The sequence below is a fragment of the Pinus tabuliformis genome, chromosome X (assembly GCF_031772625.1).
Source record: "Pinus tabuliformis cultivar Carrire ecotype Pingquan chromosome X, CPIR1, whole genome shotgun sequence".
Taxonomy (NCBI): domain Eukaryota; kingdom Viridiplantae; phylum Streptophyta; class Pinopsida; order Pinales; family Pinaceae; genus Pinus; species Pinus tabuliformis.
In genome coordinates this window covers 1,303,328,024-1,303,346,454 of record NC_142308.1, presented here as the reverse complement: position 1 = coordinate 1,303,346,454, position 18,431 = coordinate 1,303,328,024, and positions in this window count along the sequence as shown.

Below are 18,431 nucleotides of genomic sequence, written 5' to 3'. Positions count from 1 at the left end.
AAAACACATCCAAATTGTTTGAAATTAACCAAAAAAATTGCTAAATACATTAATAAGTCATTTATGTTTGAAGTGTATAGAAAATTTGGCCTAGATCTACATTTTGGGTGGCTGTTATCTCTGAATAGTTATGTTTCTGGAGTCTGAAATATAACAGTGGAAACATTTCATGTGGGTTAGCCTAAAATCAGTTCCTAAGTTGTCTAATACATTAAGGAATTAATTTCTTGAGTTGGGCATTCATCATTAGGCTTGTTTCATGTTTTCATTGTTGGTTGTAATAAGTATATTAGATCTAATATAATTATGGAAATCACATCATAATAGGCTGGAATTGTTTTTATAATTCACGTGGGCAAGTTTGGAAACATTTCGGTAAATTTTTGGCAGAAATATGGCATCGATAGCTTACTGTTTTCATTGTCATATTGCTGCTGTCATAAAGTTTTTCTTACTGCTGTCCTAAAAACTAATTTATGAAAATTAAGTACTCTGTCATCGAATTGTGATAAAATGCATATCTTTTGTTCCATAAAATGAATATTTTTTGAGCATATGTTGACATTGATTGCAAAGAATAATTTGTTCTCTTTGAGCTATAATTGTATCAAAAAAGATTTGAAATAAGCTTGTGGTTTAATTGTAATATTTTCATGGGTTTATTTTTAAGTCTTCATCCAATAAAGCGAGCATTTTATTCTGGTGATTAAGGGATTTTGTGACACAAGTGTTTTTCCATCCTTGAGTCTAACTTCATATCATCTTTTGGTGCATTTGCATAATAAAATTTACTTCCAAGCATAAGATTGGTCAATGGAGACATAGATATCCATCCATCTTTGCTTGAGAAGTCTTATTTTAATAGTACTTAAAATGGTGACCTTGCAGTCGTTAGAGCCACAACTCTCTGTAGTGCCAGAGGCATCGAGTATGTTAGATTTTCAGGAGAAGTATCATTAATCACACCTTAGTGTTCTTCACTTTATCTTCTCTCTGCCAACTACTACGAAATCAGGCTCAACACAAAAAGGATCGAATGATTCACATTTAAGTAGGCATTTAACTAAAATTAACCAAGATTCTTGCATCTCACATTAGTTTTAGGATCTGCATTTCATATAAGATAGTAATTCATCTAAGCAATAGTCGCTAATTGATTATTTGGTCTTAAATTTCCCTAGCAAGATCGTTGAATCCATAAGGCACTGGTATCAATCGTCTAAAATCTAATCAAACCCTATAAATCTTGCTAAATCTTAATCAAGTACTTGGTCGCTTCATTGTGTCTCCCCAAATTGGTTGGTTTCCAACTAGTTCTTCTTCATTCCATTTTTCCATAGGGTCTGCCCCCCTTAGCCTGCTGCAGGGAGACAACTTAAACGGAGAGATTGGGGATTAGGGTGACAACCCCCGATTTGAACTGTTGTCATGGTGTTTAGACATTCTATGCGACAACACCACGCACCTGAATTAAGTCACACGGAGCTGTTAGAAACCAAATTCATTTTTGTAATGTTTTAAGAATTCAAAAGTAATGCATCTAGCTGCTGAATATGATCCACATCATCTAAAATAATGAGAGCATGAGATGATGGGAGATACCTTGTGAGCTCACCTTTTCCTTTATTAGTGCTGCATATTTCCTTATTCAATTGAATAAGGCACTTCAGAAGGTCACTCCGAAAGGTAGTTAAGCATTTTCCTGTGAGTTTAAATAAAAAACAAGACCTTTTGTAGTTTGATCTCCGACTGTTAAAGAAATGTTTTGCAAGGGTGGTTCTGAAAACCCCACCAAGCCTTCCCACTTTCCTGATGCAATGACACTATGGTTTCAAAATATTTTAATTTTTCTTCCAAACCTTTTGGATATTCGGACACTAGCAATGGCCTAACATTTTTCAACACTCCTTCCACGATGTCCTCGAGGAGCTTCTTTACTCCGAATAGCTAGAAGAAGTCACAGGATTCGAAGACCACCTCAAAGGAATTGTAAGACACACGTCTTCACACTAAAATGGTGAAAGAAACAAAACAACATTAGTAGTTGACCAATTCCTAGTAGTTGACCAAGTGCAGGACTCGAGACTCTAAAAAATAACAATCCCTTATTCAACCGAGGGAGTACTAAACAGGAAGAAAGACTTTTGAACAATTGAGTGACATATAATCTTAGTATTGCTTGATATTTATCATTAACCCTAATTACAAACAAATAAGGTTGAGCATGTCCATGATCGATATGCATCTGTTTGAAGATTTTATCAGATTTAACTATTCCAATTGTATCCCTTTTTAGAGAACTTTTGTTGCACAATATGCCATAGAATACTAGGAACTATTTTTTATTTTCAGATGAAAACAACATAACTTCCATTCAATAAAGAGAAAGTTTTACATATTCATAATTTTTACTAGAGTAAGTTTGTTCCATCAGCATCTATCTCATGACAGAATTTATTGCGTTGTCAAATAATCAATTCAAAGAGAGCAAAGATATATTACCGATAGTTACAAAAAAGGAAATCATAAATGGGGAAACTAGCAAAAAGGCATTCAGTTCAATGAAAAAAATGGAAAAAAACTAGAGACAGGGAAAAGGAAGTAGATCTCGAAAAAACCCTGTCACTGATAAGGCCACCAGAAAAGAGTTCAAATAACATGAACCCAAGGCAGAGAGAAAGGCCGACAGTGAAAATAAAATCTGATTCTAAATTTTGTTCCAAGTAGACATGCCTGAAAGAGATTTCTTGGATAAGAGGTAGGAGATTCCTAATCTGCAGCATCTCGTTGCAGAGGCTAGGGACATCAACAGACTAGACTGGGTATAGAACAAACAATCCTCTATTTGAAGTATGTCTTATCTTTTTGTTTCAATAATAAAAAGATAGCATTTTTTTCTTCTTAAAAAAAGAGACCAAATGCCTTTCACCCAATTAATCATAGATAAGGAATCACCAATTATTAAGATTTGTTGTCAATGTCATAGAAGACTAGGAACTAATTGAACAAGAAACCATGCATTTTTGGCTTTTTGGGTTGTTCATATCTAACTTTACTTTTGTTAGTGTATCAGTATTCATTATAACTGTGACTAATTGAGCAAGAAACCATGCATTTTTGGCTTTTCGGGGTTGTTCATATCTAACTTTACTTTCGTTAGTGTATCAATATATATTATAATTGTGACGATTTTATGAATTTCACTTGATTTTTCTCTATTTTTGTATCTACTTCTCAAGAGAATTTATTTATTTGCAATCATCAAAGTACCATCTATCTATCAATCCAACAAATTAAATCCTAAGATTTACAGGGAGGTGTGGTGTTCTCACCCGTGATACGTCGCTCAATCAAAACCTTTTATGTCTACAACTTTAGAGAGAGTGTTCCTCCATTTTTTTAGAGTGCTGGAGTTGTATCGTGGATCAGTTGTCCTCTTCTTTTTGAGCTCGTAGAGGGGGGATTGACCGTAGACTCCTTTCTTGTCCCACATCCACAAATAAATCTAATTAGTATACTAAACACGAGGTCTGCACCTTACGAATAAACAATTTCACTAGACAAGAACATTATATATATATATATATATATATACTTTATTTGAGTTAATAAACATTTAATGTTCATAGATGTATATACACATAGAAAACCTCCCAAATTTCACATTTCGAAGGCATGGTCGTGCAATATGACCGTAGACTACATCCACAAATAAATCTATTAGTATACTAAACACGAGGTCTGCACCTTACGAATAAACAATTTCACTAGACAAGAACATTTTATTATATATATATATATATATATATATATATATATATATCTTTATTTGAGTTAATAAACATTTAATGTTCATAGATGTATATACACATAGAAAACCTCCCAAATTTCACATTTCGAAGGCATGGTCGTGCAATATAAACAAATGAAGGTCAAGTATGCAATTAAGGCCAGGTATGCAACACTGGTTCATGGGTCGAGTTGCTCTATCTAGTATTAATATGCTCTTCTAGCGGCCATTATAGGTGGGTTTATTGGCATCTAGATGTATTGTTTGGGTTTTTTGTCCTTTTGTTTGCCTTCTTTACTCTGTTTAGGTCTATAATTCTATGGGCTTATAGAGGTATTAGCATGTTAATTCTCAATATGTTGTTGTAGGAACTATGTCACATTATACTGATATTTTCACTTGTTATTTACATTATATACTACATCTTCACTACCCACTTTCATCCTCTCTTTTTTCACCCATGTGCCATCCAGTTTTGACCCTATTTGGGGATTTTTATCTACATTTTATTCTATGATGTGCTCTTGTTTGAATTCAAACTTTTTCATTTTGGATTGGCACCAGTGGACCAACTCCATCATTATTTATAGGCCCTGTAAGCATTTTGGTTTATGCATTTGTAACTATTGGATGACCTGCGTTGGGTGTTATTGTTGTTGATGTTGTGAGGGACTATAGGCCTTCCATTTTACTGTTATTACCTTGCCTTCTGTTTGGTTTGATACTGGTTTCGATGGGCCATTGGTGTTGGGCTCCCTCTGGTTATTTTTTGATTGCCGGAATATTGCCTTTTCTGGCGATTTTCATAATCCACAGTGGGTAGGTGGCATGTACCACCTTACAACACATCACATTTATGGCCACATGTCGTCTGGATGCTTTTCCATGTGATCTCAGGCCTTGCTCATCACTCCAAATCTAGAAGATTATTCCTTGTGTCAGTACCCTTGGTATTTTCCCATTTTGGATGACCTTCTGGCAGCGTCCTAATCCTTCGTGGGTTGTAGGCTTTATTCCCTGCATGCTCTCTCTCCCTCGTGAATGCTGCCTACCTGATCCCAAGGTATAGAGTGATTAATTTGGGACATTCCTTCCTTATTTTCCAAACTACTTCCCTATACTTCTCATTTACTCTGTTAGACGGGCCTACGGGTATTCCTTGTGTGTTTCTCTTTCCATACTTGGATTATGGAGGGTCTGGCATCTGATGTGTTTGCCAACAAGACTCTCATCCAAGCCACCTTAGATGATGAGTCTCTTTGAAAAACACTTCTGGCTACGATTTTCATAGTGGCCACACTTCGTTGATGCATGGCACACTATCCTAGGGGATGACCGGGTTCTAGATGATTCTTATGCAGTACCTATTCCACAGGGTGGCACGCATGAAATTCATGGTTGACATTCCAAGAAGAGGCATCGATATATCAAAACCATCACCCCACCTCCAGCTTTGGATTTGGATAATGTTGTTCTATTTGATCATATAACCAGCCTCCAGAAATGGGCTCTTGTCGACAAGTTGTACTTTTCTGAAATGAGTGACTCTGAGATGCGAAATTGGGTTGAAAGGAAATGAAAATATATTCTTGAGTACTTTCCGACATGTTTCACACATGTTTAAAGGCTGTTATAGCTTTCATTTTCTCAGTAAAGAGTACTTGGAGAAAATCAAAGTTATCCTGTGGATAAATGGTAAGAGCTTCCTGGCTCTTCACTCATGGTATATCGGGTATAATCCAGTTCACAATGCACCACAGAACAAGTTGATTTGGGTGAAATTTCCTGGCTTTCCAATTGAGTTATGGACTAAGAAAGCTCTAATGGATATTGGTAATGCAACTGACAAGTTTGTTTATGTTGACTTGCACTGTCTGGGGGCTCTAGACAAATGAGTCGCCTGGATACTTATTGAGAAGGAGTATCGGGGGTGGGGATTTCCGAACCATATTGAACTACACTGAGGTGAGACACAATTATCTTAGAGGCTGGATTAATGGGGGGTACCCTTCAGGTTCTCGCTCTTCCACCATACTGGGAATTTGATGGTTCATTTCCCATGTCAGTCGGGAGGTCAATTGCATGGTCGAAAATGTTTCAGCAGATCATCTATGTCACAATCTAGCAGGGGTCATCCTGGTTCAAATGGGCAACATGGTACTCCACATTGGCAACAGATAGGTATGTTATGTGACTCTAATTCAAATCGACCTCATGCTTTTGGTTCTTCCATATATGGCTCTTCGCCCATTACGGTTTCGTCTTCCCCAATATCCTCTGCCAAATTTGATTTTTCAGTTCCTGTAAGTCCTATCCCATGCATCCGTCAACCTTCTCTGGGACCTTACCCCTACCAGGAAATACCTGCTCCATTTTTGGCACCCCATCCATACCACAACATTCCATCCACCTCACATATTTTGTACGTTTCTTCACCGTCACCCTCCCGCTTCCCTAACAGGGCTAAGGGTCCTAGGAAAAGTGTCACACCACCTAATTCACCACTGGCCTCTCCCTCTAACTCTGTTGGAAGTGACCTGGACTTCCTTTTACAAAGGAAAATGTTGGATTTATGCACTCTCACTATTCATAAACCTTCAGGCTCAACATCACCTCACATTAGCCCATCCTCGGTTCGGAACATTACAGTCTGACGGAAGCAAAATCATGGTAGCTGTCATTTTCAGGGACGACCCAGGCCTAAACTGCATTCCTCTCCCATGGATCGCTTTCTGGTAGATGTACCTATTGCTGACATCTTTCCCTCACGGGCCCTTTAAGCACGGATGCCTGAAAATGAACTATCATCACTTTTATTATTTCCCATAACATTAGGGTTCTGGGGATTTCCCCGAAATACCTGGCTCTCAAGTGTCTCCTTTCCACTCTACATCCTTACATCATCCTTATACAAGAAACCATGTATTCTGTTCCACAAGCTGTACAATATTTTCGTAAAATGTTTCAGAACTAGTATATTACTGCTACTACTATTGCGGGCCTCTCTGGCGGTCTAGTGGCCATATGGGACCCTCGGTGGGTCAAGATTAATGCTTACAAGTGCTTTGCGGGAATTTTTCTTGAGGGAAACATCTGCAACCTGGGTGGTCATGTTCATATCCTGAACATTTATGCTCCATATAAGGATAGGTCTATATTTTGGGACAGGTTGATAACTTCTAGTATGATGGAGTTAGCCTCACTCATCATCGCTGGGGACCTCAGTTGCACTATCAGACTAGAAAAATTTTGGGGTCACACTAGGAATATTGATCCCTTCATTGGGATGATTCATGATGCCATTTTGATGCACAACTTTGTGGATATATGCCCCGCGAAAATGGCTCTCACATGGGACAATGGTCGCACTGGCGAGGCATATGTTTACAAGCGACTGGATCATTTTTTGGTTCATGAACAACTGCTGGGCCATCTTGGTGATCTCCACATGGAAATCATCATCAATTTCATATCCGACCACAAACCCATCACATTGCAATGGAGGCGAATGGACATCCACATGGGCATACCCTTCAAACTTAATAGGACCTGGCTTGAGGATCTGGACTTTAATAAAGTGGTGATGGATACATGGGGTCATGTTTGTGCAAATGGTCCTTCCCCTATAGCTAAAATACTTGAAAAATTGGACATCCTTCACGGGGAGGTCAAATCTTGGCAGAAACAGAAATATAAGGACCTACAAAATGATCTCCTTGACATTTAGCGAGAATTGGATTCTTTACTCTCTATGATGTCCTCCAACTGTGTATCTGAAACTACCTGGTCCTACATTCATGCCCTTGAGCTAAAAAAGAAACAATTCCTTTCTATATAGGAACCCACATGGCAGTTGAAAAGTTGGGCTTTATGGATCAAGGAAGGTGATCACAACACTAATTTTTTCCACCACTATGCAAATCACCGACACAACATCAACACTATATGGGGGATAAAAAGCATTGATGGAAAACACATCGAGACATAAGAGGAGATTAGTAATGTCGTCATCGCCCATTTCCAAAGTGCATATGGCTGTAATGAAGATATTGTTGCGGAGGACCTCATATAGGGGATTGAACCATACCCGACTATGTATGATGAGGATTCAAATTAAGAACTTTTTAAGGAGGTCACAGAAGGGGAATTACTTGGACTTATAAAATCCTTCAAGGGTGATAAAAGTCTAGGACTAGACGGATGGACAATAGAACTCTTCACCCAATTCTTTGATTTGTTCAAAAACGACTTACTGGGCATGGTGGAGGATTCGAGGATCACTGGTAATATTCATAACCATGTCACCTCCACTTATATTGCACTCATTCCGAATCATTTTCCATCAACAAGATTTGTAGACTTCAGACCTATATCACTCTACAACCTCATTTACAAAATCATTTCAAAAACCATTGTTGGTCGTATGCGATGCACTCTATCACGCCATATTTCACCTAAACAACACAACTTCCTCTAGGACAAGCTTATACATGAAATTGTTGCAAATTCTCAAGAATGCATGCATATGATACATTCCAAACAATTAATGTTGCAATTATGTAGGTTAACTTACATAAGGCCTATGACTGTCTCGATTAGGGTTTCCTCAGACTGGTTCTCATCAAAATTGGCCTACAACCTAGATGTATCGATTGGATCATGGCGTGTGTTGTTAATGTCAAATATATTGCTATCATAAATGGATATCCATCTAATTTCTTTTGGGCTGGCCAGGGACTCCGCTAGGGATGCTCCCTCTCATCTCTACTTTTCATTTTGGCGATAGATGGGCTGAGCTTGCACATAAAAAAGGCAATCACACAAGATCAATTCCAAGTTGTGTAGATGGGAAACAACATCAACATATCGTATGGTTTCTTCGTCGATGATGTACTCATCATGTGTATGTTATTTCGACTTGCATGGTTATGTATTTTTCATATTTTCTGAAGATTTGCAAATGCCACTGGAATGCATATGAATGTTCATAAATATATTTTGTAGCATGGACAATGTGACATGGATTCTATTGCATATATCAAAAATCGTTTTGGAATTGAGGCGGTGATGATCCAAAATGGTATGAAATACGTTGGATATCATATTAAATCTTGTAGTTATAGAGTTGCTGATTGGAAATGGCTTGTAGATGATCCGAATTGGATCCATAGAAAGACTGTCGAGAACCATGACTCAATCAGGTCAAAATCTAAAGAAATCCAAAACAGTATCAAAAACACCCTGAACCAGTGGCAATGGCAGTCGACGTGGAATGACGAGGACCTTGGTCAAAGCGCGCTGACCGAGGCCCATGGAGACCATGTAGGAGGCCATGGAGACTGTGTAGGAGGCCAAAGTAGGCCTTGGGAGCCCCGGAATGGGAAAGGGAAGAGGTTTTTGATGTGTGATCGCGCATCGCTAGGTGAACAGGGCACTAAAGGGGAAGCCTAAGCACTCGGTCACATCAGGAGCCAGGAAACCGCGGGCTGGAAAAGTGAAAAAACGCTAACGTACGAAGGCGGGACCCGTGCACTGGAAAACCGGGAGTATTGATCGGGGTGCCTTTGAACAGTAAGAAGTTTTGGATAGGAGCAGAGCGATTCCATACACCGATCGATGCGTGCCAGCGGAGGTGAGAGAAAACCACCGTTGATTGCACGCTATCGGTCGAGCAAGTCAACTGCACGAAACGTGCGTATGGCGTCGGATTTGGAGGGTCCAGATCGGACGACTGAGATTGCAACCAATGGAAAGAAGTGGAATCGACAGGGAATAAAGCCGTGTTCTAAATAGATTTGGAATCTGTTTGACCGCCACGATGGAGGAAGAACACATCCATGGCGTAACTGAAGAAATGAACCGATGAAGCATGCTGGCGCCATTTAGAGGAGGATAAGTGGCCACTCCCTGAGCGTTCATGATGACGCCGAACACAAGGAACTCCAAGCACAGCTGCAGAAGGCGATTCGACAAATGGAAGAGGAACCGAATAGGCATAGGGATCAGATGGAAAAAAGCCATGAATAGAGACAGTCGAATCAGTTAGAGTTGGAGTCAGAATTAAGAAGAGTCCAAGTGACCAAGAGAGACAATGAACAGTGAACCCTGAGAGGAGGACTGAACACAGAGAACAGTAAAGCCAAGTAGAAGAGATAGAGGGCCGAGATGACCATAGGTAGCATCAAGCACCAGAGAGCTTGAGGAATCAAGCCTTCCCATAGAGGAATCTGTCTGGACTGAGCATCAAATTTGGCTCTTTCCACTGTAGACCAAAACGTCATAGAGCTGGTAGGAAGAAGAAGAGTCTGTGTACTCCAAGTGGCTTGGGGAATCCAAGAACAACCCCGCCAAGAAAAAATCTGCTTAAGGAGAACCCACATTGAGTCCCTGTATTGTAATATCTCTGCTTAAAGACATAATAAAACAAGACCACCACTGAGAGATGGATCAGAGACGTAGCCCTGGAAAATAGGGTGAACTCCTTATTAAAATTGTTTGTGTCTTTGTGTTGCTTACTATATTTCTGTGCTGTCTTTCCATTATATTTATCTGTGTATTGGCAATCTGATCGATCCGTTGTTTCAATAACACAGAACACACACCAGCACATGAGTTTGTAATACCTTTAGTTTAATAAATCTTTAACTGATGTCACTCAAAGGGTGAATATCAGATCAAGTGGTATCAAAGCTATAGGCTGTAAGGTTAGACAAGCTTGTGTTGGTATAGCTGTGAATGCTCACAAGATCAAAGCTCAAATTAGGAGAAGGAGAGTTGGTGGAAACTAATCCTGAAATTGGGAGAGTCTATCCTCAAAAGACCATGTTAGAAGAAGGTTCTATGAGGCCAGACCCTCAATTCATAGAGAGTTTCCTAGCTATAAAGTATATGGTTGAAGAAATGTATAGAGAATTTAGAAAGCAAAAGGTGGAAGATGCATCAGGCTCTAAGCAAGAGAAAGAAGAAGATGACTCTCACTTCCATGACAACTCCAAAGGAAAGGGGAAAGAGGAACACTTTCTCACACCTCCTAACAGCCTTGTACATAATAAGAAAGCATCTCTGATTAAGTTAGACGTTAAATTTGATTTGCCTATATATGACGGAGAGCTAGATGTTGAAAAATTGGACAATTGGATTAGACAAATTGATGTGTATTGCAGGGTATAGAACATAAAATCAGACAAGAGTAAGATTCAGCTGGCAAGCATATGCCTAGGAGGCACCGCCTTGGTTTGGTGGGAAGGTAGAACCCAAGCTGACTTGAAAACACATGGAAATATCATATCTGTTTGGAGTGAGCTCGTTGCTGCAATAAAAAAGAAGTTCTATCCATTGACCTACATGCAGTAGGCCATGGTGAGTTGCAGTTAAAAGGGAAAAGTGTGCAAGGGTATACTCAAGAGTTCAGAAAGAAAGCGTTGATGTTGGATATCTCATTAGACTCACCAGAGACTCTTTTGAAGTACATTGGTGGTCTACACAGCTATATGAGGCATACCATCCTCATGTTTAATCCAACTAGTATAGATGAGGTATCTGTACAAGCTACTCATCTAGAGCTAGAGGAAAGAATGGCAATCCAGAAGTTGGGGGATCATCCCAACCCATTGTAAGCAAGAGCAAGGAGAAAAGAAAATAGAAATGGAAGGCAAGGAAGGCTAACACTGCACAGAAATCCAAAGCTTCATGCACTCACTGTAAAAAGGAGGGGCATGATGATGAGCATTGTTGGATTATTCATCCAGAGCTAAGACCTAAGAAGTCTGAGGGAAAGAAGAAGAAGATAGTTGCAGCTATTTAGAGAGATTTGGGGTCAGAATCGGGAGATGCAACAACTATAGTAGCCATAGGTATAAAAGGTAAGAATTCTGAAGTATCTACTAGTAATTCTTCTCAATCTGTTATTGATGAAGAAAATGAGAGAAAAAGACATGAGCTTTTCCATATTCGAGTTATTTCCAAAAATCAAAAGATTGATACTTTGTTTGATAGTGGCTCACAAGTAAATTTGATTTCTGAAGCAATTGTAAAGAAACTGGGATTAACAACTAAACCTCACAAGAAACCATACCCATTAGGATGGTTGAATGATAAAGCACAAATACAAGTGACTAGACAGTGCAAACTCAAGTTTTCTTTTGGGTCAACATTTGTATATGAGCTTGAGTTAGACATAATTCCTTTGGATATAAGTGGAATTGTTTTAGGAAGTCCTTACTTGTATGATAGAAAGGCTATTTTGTATAGAGCTGAGAAAAAGTATCTACTGGTTAAAGATGGAATCAAATACTTTGTAAGAGCTCATAAGCTTAAGAATAATTATACTCTCATAAACTCTGGACAGATGAAAAGAATGATTAATTCATGCAAACAATTCTTATTGATGGTTGTAAAGGAAAAGAAACCTGATAAAACCAATGTATTTGAGGGTTGTAATGCTGAACAACAAGCTGATATAGAAACGGTTATTTCAGAGTATAATGTCTTGTTTCAAGAACCTAAAGGTTTGCCTCCCGAAAAGGGAATAGTACATGATATTATTTTGCAGCAAGATGTTCCATTGCCTAACATTTGGATGTACAAGTTGTCTGCTTTAGAGAATGTTGATATCAAGAAGCAAGTGCAGGAGTTGCTCGAGAAGGGCTTCATCAGGCCTAGCACATCACCATGTGGGTCACCAATCGTTTTGGTGAGAAATAAAGATGGCTCGTGGAGAATGTGCATTGATTACCGAACACTGAATAAGATAAAAATAAAAAATTGTTATCCCCTTCCTCACATAGATGATATTTTAGATCAATTAAAAAAAGCTTTTTACTTCACCAAGCTGGATTTGTGTAGTGGATACCATCAGGTCAGAGTTGTAGAGCAAGATTCATGGAAGACTTCTTTCAAAACAAAGCAGGGATTGTATGAATGGCTGGTTATGCCTTTTGGCTTAACTAATGCTCCTGCTACTTTCATGAGATTAATGAATGATGTACTCAAATCTTTTCTTGATGATTTTGTTATTGTGTATTTGGATGACATTCTGATTTTTAGTAAAACGTGGGAAGAAGATTTAAAGCATGTTAAGCAGACATTAGATGTTTTGAAAAGAGAAAAAGTTTATGTTAAACTCTCAAAATGTGAATTTTGCAAAACATCTCTAAACTTTTGGGTCATATAGTATGGGGAGGTGAATTGAAAATAGATCCCTCTAAAGTGGCAGTCATTGTGAACTGGCCTAAACCTAGATCTGCTATAGAAGTGAGAAGCTTCCTAGGAGCAGCACAATATTGGAGGAAGTTCATCTCTAACTTCTCCTCGATTGCAGCTCCCTTACATGCTTTAACAGGATTGAATAAGGTGTTTCAGTGGGGAGGCAAACATCAGAAAGCCTTCGATACCTTGAAAGAGAAAATAAGTATAGCACCTATACTAGCACTGCTAGATTTACAAATACCATTTGAGATCCAAACTGATGCCAGTGACTATGCCATGGGAGCAGTGTTGACACAACACGACAAACCCATATGTTATCGTTTTGAGACTTTTAATCCTACAGTAGTTAACTATCCTACTTATGATAAAGAATTGTATGCATTAGTTCAGAGTGTAAAAAAGTGGAAACATTACTTAATGGGCAAAGAGACAGTAATACATACTGATCATCAGCCACTTCAATATCTACACTCCCAAACTAAGTTGCAGCAATCAAGACACTACAGATGGATGGGTTTTCTACAACACTTTCACTTAGTCATCAAATATAAAAAGGTCATACATAACAAGGTTGTAAACATGTTATCTAGACCCATTATAAATGCATCTACCATACTTAAGCATAATTCTGTGCTACATGAAAGCTACATAGAAAAATATGCTGAGGATGTGGACTTTAAATATGTATATGCAACTTTGAGTCAAGGAAAAAGAGTAGAAGAATTGGACTATCATATAAAGGACCAACTCTTATACCATTGTGGGAAACTCTGCATTCCACAAACTGAGAGGATAAAGATAATTAGGAAGCACATACTTCCTTGATATCAGGTCACTTTAGGGTACGAAAAATAGTTGCACAGCTGCAAAGATTCTGCTATTAGCCGAAAATGAATGAGACAGTTTCTAGATATTTAAGAGGGTGTGCCATGTGTGCTAAAAGCAAGCCCAACAATAAAAAACTAGGCTTGTACACTCCGTTGCCAGTTCCTTATCACCCTTGGGAAAGTGTTTCCATGGATTTTGTTGGAGGACTGCCCAAATCCAGGAAAGGTCATGATTATCTATATGTTGTTGTGGATAGGTTCAGCAAAATGTGTATTTTGATACCTTGTAGTAAACAGATCACAACTGAACAAACTGCAAAATTTTTCTTTGAACATGTATGGGTTCATTTTGGATTACCCACTTCCAGTGTATCTAATCAAGACACCTAATTTGTGGGGAAGTTTTGGTCTAGTCTGTGGGAACTAATAGACACCAAGTTAAAGAAAATCACAACTTTTCATCCAAAAACAGGCAGCCAGACAGAAGTAGTAAACAAGACTGTGATCCAGTTACTGAGAGGTTATTGCAGTAAACATCCTAATCTTTGGGATGAACACTTGTGTTACGTGCAGCATGCTTACAACAGAGCCAAACACTCTTCTACATAGAGATCTCCTTTTAAGACCTGCTTTGGTTTCACACCAAGGTGTCCTTTGGATTTTGTCTTTGGTAAAGATACCATGGTTGATGGACACAGTGATGTGGACAAAGAAACTAGGTTCATTGAACAGATCCAGGAGATCCACTAGGCAGTATAGGAACATCTAGAAAAGAGCTAGGCCAAGTACAAGGCTAAGCATGATAAGCATTTGATGGAGCATAGTTTTCAAGTTGGAGACCAAGCTGTATATCAGCAAGGACAGGATGCAAGGTGAAGGTAAAAAGCTAAAGCCTATTAGGTATAGACCTTTTAGAATACTTAAGAAGATTGGTGAAAATTCTTTTTGCCTTGATCTACCAGCTTACATGCACATCTACTCAGTCGTAAATGCAGATTGCTTGAGATTGTTTGAACCTTCAATGATTGAGGACCCTGAAGAGCAAAGTCAATTGCCTTCTATTGATGACCTACTACCTGAATAACTTAATGAGCTGCAGGAAGACACAGTGCTGGATAGGAAGGTGAGGACAATGTTTAGGGGAGAAGTTGAGTACCTCAGGATTGGGCTCAAAGGTCTAAAGCTGAGTAGTACAAAGTGGATTGAGATTGGACAAGTGAAGAAACAGTATCCTCACTTAGTTGATGCTTGAAAACCAACTTTTTGTGGTCCAAAATCTTTTTCAGTGGGGAGGCCATGATTCAAATTGGATCCAAAGAAAGACTGTCGAGAACCATGACTGAATTAGGTCGAACAAATATCTAAAGAAATCCAAAACAGTATCAAAAACACCTTGAACCAGTGGCAATGGCAGCCGACATGGAACGATGAGGACCTCGATCAAAGCGCATTGACCAAGGCCCATGGAGACCGCGTAGGAAGCCAAAGTAGCCCCTGGGAGCCCCGAAATGGGAAAGGGAAGAGGTTTTTGATGCGCGATTAGCACTCGCTAGGTGAACAGGGCCTGAAGGGGAAGCCCGAGCACTCAGTCACATCGGGAGCTAGGAAACCATGGGTAGAAAAAGTGAAAAAACACTAACGTATGAAGGCAGGACCCGCACACAGGAAAATCAACGATATTGATCTGGGTGCCCTTGAATGGTAAGAGGTTTTGGACAGGAGCAGAGTGATTCCATACACCGATCGATGCGTGGTAGGTGGAGGTGAGAGAAAATTGTCGTTGATCACGCGTTATCGGTCAAGCAAGTCAACCGTGTGAAACGTGCGTATGGCGTCGGATCTGGAGGGCCCAGATTGGACCATTGAGATTACAGCCGATGGAAAGAAGCATAATCGACAGGGAATTAAGCCTCATTCTAAAGAGATTTGGAATCCGTTTGACCACCACGGTGGAGGAAGAATGCATCCACGACGTAACTGAAGAAATGAACCGATGAAGCATGTTGGCACCTTTTAGAGGAGGACAAGTGGCCACTCCCTGAGCATTCATGATGACTCTGAACACAGGGAACTCCAAGTGCAACTGTAGAAGGTGAGTCGAAAGGTGGAAGAGGAACCGAACAGGCATAGGGATCAAATGGCTAAAAGCCATGAACTGAGACAGTCAAATCAGTTGGAGTTGGGGTCAAAATTGAGAAGAGTCCAAGCAACCAAGAGAGACAGTGAACAATGAACCCTGAGAGGAGGACTGAACACAGAGAACAGTAAAGCCAAGCAGAAGAGATAGAGGGCCAAGCTGACCATAGGCAGCGTCGAGCACCAGAGAGCTTGAGGAATGAAGCCTTCCCATAGAGAAATCTGTCCAGACTGAGCATCACATTTGGCTCTTTCCACTGTAGACCAAAAGGTCATAGAGCTGGTAGGAAGAAGAAGAGTTTGTGTACTCCAAGTGGCTTGGGGAATCTAAGAACCACCCTGCCAAGCAAAAATCTGCTTCAGGAGAACTCACATTGAGTCCCTGTATTGTAATATCTCTGCTTAAAGACACAATAAAACAAGGCCACCACTGAAATCTGGACCGGAGATGTACCCTTGGAGAATAGGGTGAACTCCTTGTTAAAATTGTTTGTGTCTTTGTGTTGCTTACTGTATTTCTGTGCTGTCTTTTCGTTTTATTTGTCTATGTATTAGCAATCTGATCGATATGTTGTTTCAATAAAACAGAACACACACCAGCACATGAGTCTGTAATACCTTTAGTTTGATAAATCTTTAACTGATATCACTCATAGGGTGAATATCAGATCAGTAGATAATTTTTTCAAAAGGATTTCTGGGTGGGAATTTAGGTTTCTGTCTTTGGGGGGTCGGGTCATACTTACCCAAGTTGTCCTTACTCAATGGGGGGTTTACTAGGCACATATTTTTCATATCGATGTCTCTATTATCAACAGTGTAAACTGTATCATGGCTAATTTCATCTGGGGGGAGCCATGGTAAAAAAAAAATATCATTTGGTCAAGCTATCCAACATCTCTTTTCCAAAGGGGATGTGTGGATGGGCAGTCATGGACCGGCGTTGTTTTGGGGGGTCACTATTGATCAAATCTCTTTGGAGGGGTATATTTGGGTCTAGCACTTGGAGTAGGGTTATCCGACATAAATACCTTAAGGATCAAGACTTCTTGTTATGGTATCGTAAAGACACCATTGGAACCAGTCATGGATAAACTATCTGGCTTAGTTTTCTTAAGATTGCTAAATTTTTTATCCAACATCTTGCATGGAAGATGGAATTTGGCAACATAATCCTCATCAGTGTTGATCAGATTCTGGGTGTTGGCATTGACTATAATATTTTTGAGGGGCTTATACATTTCTTAAATGGCAGTGGCATATACTTCTGGTGCCAATTCATTGCTCATTGGTAGGGCCCGTGCCCCATATGGAAAAGTGCACAAGAGATAGGTCAGTTTGGGAAAATGGACCTAGAGTGGAACCGGATCACTGTTGGCATGAAGCAACTCGGTATTTTTCGTATGGGATCACATGATAAATTCATATGGACTAGGAAGACGACATCTGAAAATATTATCGTTGTTGATACATCCTTAACTCTATGCAACATGGATGATAGACATGGAGAGAATCAAGTCTTATATGCCTTCTGGAAAACCAAAATCCCAAACAAAATCATCATCTTCACATGGCTGGTCTACCAAACAAAAATCTTATATGGGAAAATTTGCAGAAGAGGCAATGGCATGGACCTGGCATATGCTCCATATGCAAAAGGGACGTAGAGAACAATAACCACATATTTATCCAATGTCCGTATACAGTACAGGTATGGAAAAAACTTTAATCACACATTGGTTTTCCTTATATTCAACATGACTACATTGTGGAATCTTTGAAATGGTGGAGCACTCAGAAATCTATATGGAGAATCATCCAACTTTTCCTTTTCTGGGAGGTTTGGAATTGGAGAAATAAGTACATTTTCCAGAATTCCTTAGAATAATTTTCCATGGTTTTTGAAAGAACTGTCATCAATATTTCCATACATTCCAGACAACCCACATTCTCCAGAATCAGACACCACAAGAAAATCGACCTACAGATGGAATATCCAATGGGCTTATTTGATGGGGCTGCACAAATGATCACCTGTGGCTATGGCTTTTGGATAGAAATTTCAACTGATATGTCCTACAGGACTTACTGGAATCGGGGTAGGGGCACCAACACCAGGGTTGAAGCCATGGCACTATTGGGCCTCCTTTGGTTCCATAATTTCCTTGGCATTCCTCATATTCATATATATGGTGACTCCAAGATCATCATTTAACATGTCAAAGGCAAAGAAACCATAAAAAATCCCTTGCTACTCGGCTGGCTGGGGAGAATCAATCTTCTATGGAAACAACACAGTGACTCCAAATTATACCATATAGGAAGAGAACAGAACAAGGAAGCTAATGGAATATCGAAAAAGGGACTACAAGGTAAGATCGGTAATATGCATATGGAGGTAACATGGGAACAAAATGTTTTTGAAGTTGGAGAATTCCCATTTCCAGGGTAACTTCTTTTCTTCTCCAATC